Source organism: Anser brachyrhynchus, assembly GCF_964034855.1.
Source record: "Anser brachyrhynchus genome assembly, chromosome: 5".
Taxonomy (NCBI): Eukaryota; Metazoa; Chordata; class Aves; order Anseriformes; family Anatidae; genus Anser; species Anser brachyrhynchus.
In genome coordinates, this window is record NC_137699.1 from 27,422,977 (window position 1) to 27,436,956 (window position 13,980).

Sequence of the window (13,980 nt, forward strand, 5' to 3'; positions counted from 1 at the left end):
ATGGAGGTTGTCACATATTGACTAAACTATTCTCAGCCTCTCACTATAGAAATGAAACACAGCCTCTCAACCATGTGACACAAAGCACATCAGTTACTCATCTACAGTACCTACCACATCAAGTGTGCTCCACAGCATGTGGAAAGCTCCATCTCCTGTATTACAGTTTTACTGCTATCTAAGAGCTGTCACTGGCTAACAGATGGCTCACAGATGCATTTTGTCAGTAAATTTCTTATTAAGACAGGGGCATGCTCCCATCATTTTTAGTATGCGTATTTCCTTTAGTTAACATTTCTTACAGCTTGATATTAAAGATAATGACTGATATTATCTGGAAATGGTGAGTAATAGGAAAGGACATTTTGCTTAGAGAGGTTTGCAATGGTTCTAGCCTTTCAAATCCTTCATGCTTCCTGGTAATAGACAAGAAAAATACTACCTGACATTTTAAAGCTGATAATGAAAGGTCAAAACATACTTTAGATATAAGTAATACATCTGCCCATGAAGTATGATATATAGAAAATATATTTTCATATTAAAACATTATAAATAATATGCAACATCTAATGGAAAAAGATATTCTCTACATTGAAGACCTTGGTTTTACCCAACCTCCAAGAGCAGCTGACAATCTGATGAACTCCCTAAGGCCACAATGCTTTGTGTCAAATAATGATATTATTCACCCTGCAATGACTACTATAGAGAATTTACATTGTGCTAGTGCATGGAACTGCTGTCATTTCAGAGGAAAGTTCAGTATCAGATCTCTAGCTGAATTTTCATTCCTGAAGGTCTCTTACCCACGTACAAATACAGAATGATCCTGTTTGATGTGTATGACCAGAAGAGATCACAGCCTAGGTATCACAGAGTGTATGGATTATGTCTGAAAACTGCACATCCACTTTCATGCATAGGGAAAGATTTCAGTCAGGAAGAAAATACTACTACTTTGTCAAATTTGCTGTAGGTATTAAAAATTACAAGATAACATGACAAAATGAAAAAGAAAGATATTTTGTGTTACTTTCAGTCATCACACTGTAATTAAATGTTCAAATATTAATGAGAGCTAATAATAAGTACTATGTATTGATTACAGTTCAGGCACTGGTTTATGTACTTAAACTGAGTTTTATAGACTTATCCTACAATTTTTTCACCAGTATTTTCTTATATAGACCAATTTCATTCGCACTTTGAGTTCACTTACAGAAGATGCAAGAGAAGACAACTGTTTTGAAGAGAAGTTAAGGGCTTTTAAACAGCAAGAGAAAGCTTCCGACTGTCATTATACGAAGAGAACTCTATTTAAATAAACACAAAATCAGGTAATTACATTGAGATTCAGCTAATGTTGAGATCAACGTACTTTTGATAACTAAAATCAAACCACAACCTTAAGCAGTGAACACTTACTTAGATACTAGAGAAAAAAAAAAATAGGACCTCTTCAAAATCTTTTCTCAGGCTTTTAAATTTTAATCCTGGTCAAGACAATATTCACTGATGAAAAGTAAGTTGGAGAGGGAAAAACAGTTATTACCAGAATGCATGACAAACCAGAAATGAAATCTACATCAAGGGTGAGTATATCACTGAGCAAGATATTATCCTATGTAAACATAACTATTTATATCACAGAAGATGCTCACATCTGGAAATCCACATGGATACCCAACATGTTTTTGAGTGTGTGGTTCTATACTAACATATTTCATAGCTCTTGGCCAAGACCATTTGGAGTTAATTTTATGTTAATGACAGGGCAATTCATTCACTGCACAAAGGAATTCCACATCTGGTGTGAATGCATAAGTACAAAATGAACATAGTGAAGAATATCATCTTGTTCTGCCTTTCTTTTGTCCTTTTATTCCCCCCATCTCCACCCTATTTATCTGCAATCTTCTTTTGCTTGTCCAAATTTCTCTTTTCCTTTTAGGAAAATCATATGGCTTCTATTGACAATTAGCTCATGGTTTACCTTTATTATTACCTGAGGGCTAGGTGGGGAGATTTAGTGCCTACGGCCAGTGGGGTGGGAAATGACTATAACAGCTATAGAGTGAAAAAGTTTGGTAATTTTGGAGACTTGTTTTCCTCCTGAGAAACAGGCTTGCTGCAAAACACTGTAAAATCCTCCTTTTTTTTTTTTATTATTATTACTCTTTGTTTCTTCCTCCCTTTGGATTATTTTAGAAGACGTTTGCATGGATGTACATATAAGGAAAGTTTTTAACATACCTCACAAAAATATTTTAAAATAATAAAGGCTTACTGTTTGCAATTTTTTCCTGACGAAGTCATTTCAGGATTAAGAAAAAACATTCAGCAGAAGAGAAGATAACCCTTAAACAGCCATAAGTCACCTACTAATAAACCATCAGCAAGAAATTTATACCTAAATGACAGTAGAAAGGCTGCTGTTGAAGTCAGAAAACTGAGTTTATGGAAGCATGTAATACCCTAAGGGGAGAGACCTCACTCCAGAAAAGGCTGTGCATTTGCAAGCAAATGACCATCTTAACACTTGGGATCCCATAATACAGTAACTGTATTAGGAGGCTGTAAAGTGCACATTTGTACAGACCAGAAGAAATCCCATCACAGCTCACTTTACTAGTTTAGAGTCACAAGACCTAGGATCAGTAAAGCAGTCTTGGGGAGACACTAAATTCCACTTCTCCCAAGCTTTTACTGACCTCACTGTAAATAATTTACAACTCCTAGACAGAAAAAAATACTTAGAGATACTCCTTTAAAACCAGAAGGACATAAGTTTAATGTCATTCAAAATGCAGAAACAGTCCACTAGACAAGGGAAAAAGAGCTCTTACATCTGGTTCCCATTAGAAATTGGAAAACCTTTTAATTGTTCTGGCTAATTTTTAATAGGGCACTGAGTCCTACTCATTTCCTAAGCTTTTTACTGTTAATGATCCAAAAAATGAACTCCTAGCTAGGTGTTTAGGAGCCTGCTAATCACCTTTGCTGTTCATGTGTGGCTGTTTTTTCACACACTTGTGGCCATTCCCTGACTGAAGATCTCTTGTTCTTCGCTGAATTCCTCAGTGACATGGGTCTTACTGCATGCAGTAGGAATGCAAACCGGTAGATAGCTGCAGACAGACCTGCTGTGACTATAGGCTTGCAAGTTCAAAGCTTTAGGATTGTTTTCCACGTCTGTACAGTAACAGAGAAAGACTAACACTGAAAGGCCTTATCAGATTTTAGCATGAGGAGAAAGCAAATACTTCAGGATTATTTCTAATTACAGTAAATAATCATAAACTGACACACAGCAAATGAAGTACTAGAAGAGCAAGACTATTTAAGGACTCATGTAGCTGGCATTTGTTTATATTTTGTTGCTTGATCTCAAAGTATCACAAGCTACAGTCATGATAGGTTATTTGCTTGAAACAATTTACTTCGATACTTTTTACTGAAATGTAGGACTGCAACTGTCAATTCTAAAGTAACTGCTCTCTTCCTGATCAGAAGGCCCCATTTTGAGTATACACTGGTCTAACGAGACAATGTTCAGATTTTTGACATATCAGCATAGGAATTTTTTAGAAGGTATACTTAGCTCCTGACTACTTAATCATTTATCAAACTGCTTTCTCTATTCTGCTTTCAAAAGGCCATCCTTGCCTTGTGTCTCCACACTGCTCAACTCAATGTGCACCATGAGTCCTAAGGCAATCTTTCCTCCTTCAAGCTTACTTCTCAATGTACTGAGACAAACTAACTAATGATCATAACCACGCTTATAACTCAGTGAAGGAGCTTCTGGAGAGGACAATAATGTGCACTGATTTGATGGTGTTAAAAATCAAGACTGGAAGCTGAATAATGGATTCAGAAATTAGGATCTCCTTGTGCTGCAATCATGATTCACTTGTTTGCTTCTCATTCGGGTGGGTTTGAGGACTTCTGTACACTCTTAAAAAAGACATAAAGCTTTAAGAGTGAATGGGATTCCTGAACTGTATGAGAAAACCTCCTGCTTATGCTCTTTTCCTCCACCTGTTATCTTTCCTTCTGTTAGTTACATGTTTCTTTCTCCTATTTTTTCCAGTGTTCTGCTTGTGTAATGGCAGAATGGAAAGGTCTGGTAGTCCATTTTATCTAGGTGCTGCTGCTAAAAGCCAGGAAGCAGATAAAACAGAAGTATCTAGGCAAGAAAACATGGACAGGAACACCAGGAAAAAAATTAAAAAAAAATAATAAAAGAGTAGAGAGGAGATTCGCAAGCCATCAGATCCACAACATCATAACCATTATAAGGTGCATGGAAACAGGTAAATTCTCCATGGGAAAAAAAAAATGAAAAAAGGATAAAAATTTTAGAAGAAAAAAATGAATTTCATTAATAATTTTAAAAAAATTTTCCTCTTTCTCTAACAGAGAGAAATCTTAACAGAAACCAGAAGGAGAGATGAATTTATACAGTTTTGCTTTTCATCAGTGTAGCAATAGACACCAGTGAAAGTAGGTGAAAATTTTGAAGGAAAGATAGTAATTGCAGCTGTTAATTTCTTTTTTATTTTTAACAGCCTACAGGGTATACATGTTTAAAAAAAAAAAAGACAAGTTCTTGCAGGCAAAACTAATTTAAACATGCATATTTTAGTCATTACAAAGAGGTTTATTACTTTTTTTATTTTATCTTTCTTAAAAATACCCAGTCAATTGCTTGTGGCTTAAATGTGGAGACAATGAAAAACTACTTCAACATCTATGCCACACCCTGCAGGCTTTAGAAAGAGAACACAACTGGCTGCCAGAGGTAACTAAAGTAGAAAAAAAAAAAAAAGAAAGCTAAAACACTTTCTACCAAAAAAATATATTCTTATTTAATAGCATAGACACTAAGCAATATTGCAGTTATAGGATTTGTGTAGTATTACACTAGGATGTAATGAAGAGATTTTGGCCACTGTAAGAGTGAATTTCTGCTTGGAAGCATCTGGAAATAACTTTAAAATTTTGAAAGGTCCAAACATTTATTTTGAATTGTTGCAATATCCAAGTTGTACTTTTTACCTTTCATTTTCTGAAACTTACTTTCAATTTCAGATTCATTTCTCTGTAGCTTCTGATCTACAGGTTGTATAGCATTTTCCAGCTGCAGGCACATTCACAGTGGCATTTTCACATATGGGCACCAAAATCTAAATTTGTACATTCTCTCCAAAGTTTTAAGGAGGCAACGTCAGAAAACAAAATTTGAAAACATCACACGTATAAAGTTCCTAAGATTCCTATCAGACATCTATTTGTTAATCAAAACTAAGTATTTTGAAGTGATTAAGATTTCATATTTATCACAATTGCCTACATATGCATATGTGCATTTGAGGAAGAGTGTTACTCTGAAGCTCCATTTTCATTAGCTGAACCAAATGGCATTTGTAAACTTTAGGCTCCAAACAGTATTGAGGAGACTGGATTCAAACCTAGATGCTTAAAATATCAATTATAGCTTCTTAAAATCTGTATTTCCGTCGGTATGTTGGCTTTTTCTTTCATTTTAGAAGCTATTATGCATGTTATAAAAGAAAGTTAAGTGAGTTTTGATTTACAAAACAAATATTTTAGTACCCAATTAATTGAGAAATTGTAGGTTTTGCACAACAAAGCAAGAAGTTGACAAAATTAATAGCAAAGGAAATTCTGAATATATTGTATATGATATCTAAAGACAAAAGCAAGTGAAGAGTAGTAGACGTTATTTTTAATTATACTTTAAATTAGAGGATTTTTTCTTAACTAATCTTTACCTAAAATATGTGTGAAACTATGACTAAATCTGGTGAAGTCTGACCTTCCTAAAACAAAAACGATTATACCTTAAATAAAAAATTATACGCAAACAAAAACATTTTTGCTGTCCAAGATATAAGAGGGATTAATCAGTGACTAGGAAGTGTTACTACCTAAGCAACTGAGTCTGCTGAGTGAAATGAATTGATAAACCAAAGTATGATAGTTATAGTCTCTTTCAGAGGTGTTGAGAGATATTTTATGTGTTTGAATATACTTTGTTTTGTTTAGCTCAATACACTTTCATTTGAATTTGAGAAACCAAACGGAAGCTGGAAGAGCAAGCAACCAGTTTTGATCTTCTGATCATGGATAAAAACAAATGCAAAAAGAGACTTAGTATTCTAAAATCTTGGAGGCTCTGGAAGCAATTGAATCAGACCACTAACTGCAGATAATACTTACTTATAACTAGTAGTTATAAACACGGGTGTTTAAAATATATATATATTTTATTTTTTTTAAACACCCTTGTTTATATATATATATTGAAACATATGAAACATTTCCAGCATCTTAATGAAATCTGTTTTTTTCCAAAGGAAATCCTAAAATGGCATTGCATTCTCCTCTCTAACTACAACCAGTGTTTGTAGTGATCTGGCACCTCTTACTCTAAACTTTAATTTCTGTATTTAATTGTACAGTATGTTGGATTACTGTATATATCATACAATAAAAAATATCATTAGCTATGTTTCAATGATTTTCTAACACTGCTGTCTTGCTACTGAATTATACTTCAGTTTCATAGGTCGCAGGGCACAAATTTCTAGTAAGCAGGAATCTGCAAACGAAGAAATTTTGTACACTACGTTTCATAGAACAAAAGCTAAGAAGAAAAGTGTAAGTAAACATATATTAAAATGTGTAATTAAATGTGCGTACAGCATTTTCTTGACAAGGGCAAAGAGGTACTGAATGTAACAGGCACTTTTCATTGAAAATCAACAAATCCTAGTAGCTACTAAACAATAACAATCAACCATTCCTTATGAACATATCTAAAAAGTTGAAGAATGACAATAGCTGCATAAGTCATGATTAAAAAATATTGGTTTAATACTAAACTATGATAAAAGTCTCTGATTTAAATCACTTTGAATTCAAAATTCATCTATTCCAAAGGCTGTCAACAAATGTTTTCAAAGAATTCAGTTCTTCTAACTTCAGATTAGTTCAACATTTAGCTCATCAAATCTACTGCATTTGTAGATTTTAAAAAAGAGCATTGTACTACCTATGAGTCACCGCATATGATTTTCTCTCATTTCTAAAATCTTCCCCAAACAGTGGATAGCTCCCTGTTTGTAGAACACTTCATACGCTTTCATACGCTTTCAAGTATTCTTAAGTAGAATGCAAATTCTTTTAATTTGGGCACACAGAACATATGTGCAAAAATGTAAGACATTCCTGAACTGGTATTTACAATCTATTATGCTGAATAAGACTTTCATTTTCTACCATCAACTGAAGAAGCAGAAGTTCTGCAACCTAGGTTATTTATCATTCACAAACAGTTTCCTAAAAATCCCTTTTCATGTTTTTAATTGTTTGTTATTAAGTATTTAACAGATTTCATTCCACAGAACTAACTTCCCCAAATGTTATTAAGTTGTGGCTTTAATTTGCAGCAAAGCCAATAGAGTAGACAAAAATGCCTTGATGTGGTTGCAGCTGCTTTCTGTTACAAAAAAACATTTATTTTTCCTTTTTTCTCATGCTGGCTTTTATTTTTCCCCAAGAAATAGATAGATACAATGCAGCATAATGTCCACCACAGTGTCTTATTATATCAATATTAAAACTCTACATCTTGAGATTTTAAGAAGACTTACAGATCTTAAGAATACTTTTAAGTTATTAGGGGAAAATATAAATAGGAATAAAACTGAGGATACAGAGATTTATTTCTTTATAACACAGAACGCTTGATTGCAAATGCTAAAAACAACAAAAGTAACAAAATCCATCCAATAGGAAAGAAAACAGGGAAATCATAAACACATCATCTAGATGACCTATGTAATTAGGTGCACTTTAGTCTCACTAAAAACAAGAAGGACTAGCCCAAGGAGCAGTAAGCCATGAATATTCAGCAAAAGGAATTGTAGAGTGAAGCTTAAAAATAATAATAATAATACAAATATTCTAGGAGTTCAGAGCATATTTCCTGATATTCTTTAGGGATATTTTTAAGAGAATCTTTAATTGGCCCCATGTATCAATAGCACCTCTGAATGCTGACTTCTATATAACATACACACGTATACTATGAACCTGAACAGTAATATATATTTTGGAGATGGAAATATTTGCTCCCAGTAGTAGAAGTATATATGAAGTTCTGCTGTACATGGAATGACAAGATACAGAAACCAGCAGTGTTTTCTAGCGAAGTAAGACAGCATGTATTCAATTACCTAACTGAGTTAAGGAAAAAAATACAGTTTCTTTTAACATGGTTTTCTTACTAAGCTTTGGACTCTGGCTTATCTTGTATCGTCTTGTTGTAGTTCATTCCACAAGGTCAGTAGAAGAGTGTGTATGGTATTGCAAATATCTACTTCACTATTTAGTGCCTTAGAAGGAGAAATAAGAGTTTCCATTTAGAAATAGAGCTCCCATTTACAGCTTATGAAACATTTCTGACCACTTCAATTCACAACATGAATAGCTGTAGGACAGCCTGTCTGAGGAACGGCCCATCTAAAACCTATGAAAATGCGACCGCTTTTTAGAGAAAAATCTCTGTACACAAGTATAGATAAATGAGCAAGACTAGGGATAATTTTGCCACATCTCAGTCTCTGCTTATGAGAGGTCATAGAAAGAACTGATAAAGAATTTGATTTTTTTTTTTGTGTTTGGTGGGGCTCATTGCCACAAGGTAAGCACAAAGTTTCTATAGGGAATGTAAGGTTGCAGCTGTGCTTGTCAATGTGGGCATATATCTTACAGAGCACTGAAAAAACATTCTTAAGAAAGAAAGAGAATAAGGAAGAATCTTTTTATTTTCTAAAGAATGGAAGTGTATTTTGAAATGAGATACCTTTCCATTCAAAACGTAAAACCAAAAGCCTTTAGGAAGAATATGATGAACAGTATTGCCCCGGGGAACACATTTTATTTGGAGCTTGCCTGCACCCGTTCTTGACTGAGGGGGAATCCTTTCAGTAAGTACAAGAACATGAGTTTAACCTTGAAATATTCAAATACACATTACCTGAAAATTTACATTTACAACATAACAATAAAAAAAACTAAGACCAAGAGAAAAACAAATGCTGATCTATTAATCAGCACTTTTTCAAAAACATTTTTGAAATTATTGTGTTTTTCGTTTTTTGTCCAACTACAAACATTACTCTTCAGGAGATCTAGTTAAAATAAACCTTAGTTTTGACTGCTTATTAAATTCCTTATAGGCTTTCCTCAGGCATGTATAACAAAATGTGCAGTTGTACCAGTAACTATATTCCTGCTGGAGTTATAAATTTCCTATATTATTATAACTAAAATGTGTGTATTTTATGATCTTGATGAACTAGAAATGGCATAAGCATTGTAAGACTGGGTAGGAGTGCCAACCTCTTCCTTCTTCTTCTGGGGAGGGATGGGAAAACTTCACTGTCATTTTTTGCCACTATATTTATACTAGTTTATACTATACCAGGCCTTAGAAATAAAAAGCACTTTCAGCATCTGTTGTTCTTTTTCTCAGTCACAGGTCCTTTCTCATGTCCCAGAACAAAGACATCTAGAAAAGTGTATGCATTTGAAATGCTGCAATCCCTTATTATTATTTATTTGCACTAAAATATTGCATTTGCAATATTAGCATTTCCATTATACTGGTTCCTGTAACAAGAAGCACAAGTCCACATATCTGCATTTGGACAGAAAGCTAGAAGGCCTTTACTCACAACAGTAGGTCTGACTCAACTACGGAAGCTATGGGCCAAAAGATACATGACACAATGACATAGTATGCATGTTTCCTTCCCTCCAACATGCTCCTTTCCTGGTAAACCCCTGGGTGGTCAATATATATATAAATATATTAAAAAAAAAAAGATAAAGTTATATATTTGTACCTGGAAGCAAGGATGGCATTCAACAGGTACCACCACCATGCTGGCAAGGCTCCTCTATCATGAAAGGGAATGCCACAAGCATTCATTCCCAAGTGACAGATGCTCAGGAAACTAGACAGCCCACATGAGTATGTGCTAAGCACAAGCATACCAGCTTTTCTGCACTAGGAACAACGACAAAATATTCTGTTCATGTAGAAATCTAAAGGTTTTATAGTAAAAAGACTCATATTTTTAAAAATAATGTCTTGATGTTTGAATATTGTTTGAACTTTTCAACCATTTTCAGCCAAACACGTTCATGTAAAAAAAAGTGAAAGAGATGCAATTCAAAAGAGCTGTGTAAACACTGGTTCTAAGAAATTTTACTTTCAGGCAAATTAGTACAACTGTAAAAACAATAAGTAAATCACCAAAAAGTAAAATGGTACATCTGTGCATAGCTCACAGAAAACTCACTGTTTTGGCACTTTGAAACAAAATAGCTAAATAGGAAATATAAAATAGTAGGAATAAAATATAAAATAAATATAAAATAATAGGAATAACTAAGATATATTTTTAATTTAGGCTTGTGACAATCTGATTTATAATCTTTTTAAGTCAGGACAATCTTGTTGATTTCATTAATGTACACCACTGCACAAAAAGGGAAAAAAGTTTAATATTTCTCCTAGTAAAAGACATGAAAGCACCACAAGACTCATGTTCTTCAAAAGGAAAGTTATGTAAATTTATCACGCATTTCTGATACAGGTGACTCTACTGGAGTTGGAGCCTGTCTTTTGCCCATGCATGAAGTCAAAGTTCACATGTCACTCATAAGATCTGAAAGATTAATTTACAAAAAGTCTGTGTGATCACATTACAAGGTCAATCGCTTAAACACAAAGCCCTTTTGCACCCCAGTTGCTTGGAACTTTCCTTACTGCACGTTGGAATTTTTTTGCCCAGTTGCTTTGGTTAAAAAAAAACAAAAGTTCACAGCTGTGTTTCTGATGAATTAATGATGACATTGTTGGTTTTAGAGGATACTACACTTTCCTCAGTTATGTGGAATCACAGCTACTGAATCAGCAGGCAATGACACAGTTGAGTGTTTTGTGTGCATCTTCCAGGCACTTAGCAGAAAGCTTATTCATAGGACAACTTATTCATAAGACGAATTTTCCCATTGAAATATATCAAGAAAAGAGCAGATCGTATGTTTTGAAAAAAAGAGTAGAAGCTAAGGCTGGATGATAAATACATGTCATAACTTCTTTAACCAAGGACACCCACTGCTTATCTTAACGTGTTTTTCCTTTAAGCATTCCAATTAAGTATTTCAATTAATTCCAGTTAGGCATTTTAAATTTCAAGTAAGCATTTTCCAATTAATTAAGTATTTCAACCTTCTTAAGGCATTTCAGTGTAGATGTGTAAATTATTCAAGTTAAATGTGTGACAGATGTGATTCAAACACATTTCATGTACCTGGCTAAGAGAAGTATAACAGATACTCATAGAAAAATTCTCTCTCTAAAAACACACACAGTTTAGCAGCAGTTTCTAGCCTTATTATACTGTCAGAATAGCATACTACAAGAGAGAGAAATTCTGGACATCTGATTTTTTTAAACTAACAAAAATAATAAAAACAAACAAAAATACTTAGCCCTGTTGTTGCTAGAGACATAAAACTCCATAAAAATACTAAGACTGTATACAGCTGCAATCTGGAAGGATGCTGCTGGGTAGTATAGCCTCTGTAACGTAATTAGGTCTGTATATACCAGCCCAGCCAGTATGACTTGAGAGCTATGATGCTCAAATCACTGCTAAAATTAATTAGTTTTAATTAAGAAAAACACATCATGGTTATGAGCCACACAATGATACTCTACGCTTTTTAGAGACATCAGAAATCCATCCCTCCTGGAATTTTAAGAATGCATTGTTGTGGATCTCACTGGTCTGGCTGGCAGGAGCCACAACTAATTTATTCTTGCCTTGTAGAGTCTGTTCACGTGTGTATCCCCTTATGGTACTAAGTACCCCTTGAGATGGGAGTTCTTTTCATGCACCTGATGCAGTCTGTTTTACTTCATTATTGGAAGTATGCTCCTTACGTGGGTCATTCACTTCTGGTTTTGCGTGAGCACAGGTTACATTGCCTAGTGGGAGCAGTAGGCTGTAAGTCCCTGTACTAAAAAGCCATAGGAAAGATGGAGTCAGGAAGGAATAACAAGGGAAGGTATATAACATAGGTATTTTTGTATTTTATCCTCAATCACTCTTGGGAAAATTAATTAAGGCACTGCAGTCTCCCTGCTCAGACCTGGACATGCTAAGCACCAGGTCATAATGCCTTGTACCTTTTCAGGCTTGCTGTCTTTGGTCCCCAAAAAGCTCGACATCCCTCATATAATAGGGCCCAGTTTCAGTGACAGCCATGAACAGTACTGCACTGAATCTGTTCTACAACCTATTGAGGAGGGATGGCCTTCTCTTCGAAGATGACAGATGTAGTTTGAAACAGCAGGCTTACAAAGAACTAAATTCAGTTTTACCATTGCTAGGCAGATGTCTGAACCATAAGAGATAAGAAGTAATTAGAAGATATCTCCCTTGCTTGAAACAAAAACGTTTTAAATGTGTCTAGCTTTACAAAGTTTCTCTAGGTTTTCAATCTGAAAAAGACAAAGGCACCTGCCTGGAGCCCACGTGAGATACCTGTGTTCCAGAAAATGTGAGTCTAGACAGTTTTGTTTTGTTTTCACTCTTTTTATTGTGTGTGTTTTTATTTTCGTTCTCTTTCTTTTTCACTTTTATCGGTTAGCCGTAGGCTGTTCCCAGCTAAGTAAACTGGCTGCTCTAAATATTATTTTAAACCACATAATCCTTACCCTGAAGTGCAGAGAAAGCCCAGGAATTAACATACATTCACCCAATCCAGCTTTAATTAACTTGCCCAATGTGGGAGAGCAGCAAGTTAGCCTAGCCACTGTACCTACGTTTCTCTCGTGATGTTACCAGGACTTACTTGGTAGAATTTCAAAACATCAGTATCTTCTAAAAAAAAAAAAAAAAAGTCTCACTAATGGAAATCAGTAGTTTAAGTCCTTCTTACTATTTATACATGTGTGTGTGCGCATGTGTGTGGAGCTGAGTGTGAGCAAGTATGTATGTATACACCCACCATGCACCCCATTTAATTAATTCTAATTGTTTACTGGTTTATTCACAGAAATGGAAATATCGAGATGGACACAAAGATGCTGGACATGAAAACAGTACAAAATACTACAATATTACAAATAGATTAATAAGTGAAGTGGATGTGTAGAACACATTCATATTCTGCAGCATTAGGTAGTCAATTATATAATAAAATAAATTTTTTAAAAAATCCCAGTATTTGACTCCAGGACACGCAGAGAAAATCTGGATCACTGTAGCTCCCAAAACCACAAAATAGACCCATATGTTCATGAAAAAGGACCATATGGAAAAAATCCATCTTTCAAAAATATCCAGGGATAATAACCAGACTCAAAGAATCCTAATCATTATATAATGAGGAAGATTTATTTTTCTCATGACACAGGAAAAAAGTTCATGCTGAAATATTTAAAAGATTAGTCTGGGAAAAAAGAGCAGTGGATGTCGACTAGGACACTGATATAACAAATATATTGAGATAAGAACTGAAAGGACAGCTTTTCTCCTCCAAACAGACTATTTCAGATGAGCAGTTACTGGCTGAGGGTTCTACCAGGAGGGAATCTCCTGCTTTTGGACAGTCCCTAGTCCCTAAATTACTTTATTGCCTGAGCAAATAAGGATATATGGTAACACAGAGGAGAGAGAAAACCTTTCCCTCTGGGCAAGATGTAAACTCCCAGCGTTTACATCTGGTTATAGAGATAATATGTCTGCCCGAAGTTAGAGCATTGCGTAAAAGCTGCCAGCAGTTCCTGGGATAAGAACACTTTAAGCATCAGGGAACTAATGATCCATTTTATTCAATCTCTTGTCCTAGCACAAAAGTAAA

The 13,980-nt window shown here is 34.6% G+C and overlaps 1 protein-coding gene across 3 annotated transcripts in view; it reads right to left on the bottom strand.

The window, feature by feature from the left end:
* FSIP1 (fibrous sheath interacting protein 1) overlaps window positions 1-13,980 on the bottom strand; it is a 90,435-nt gene that overhangs the window by 12,152 nt on the left and 64,303 nt on the right. The gene's annotated exons all lie outside the window — the stretch shown is intronic.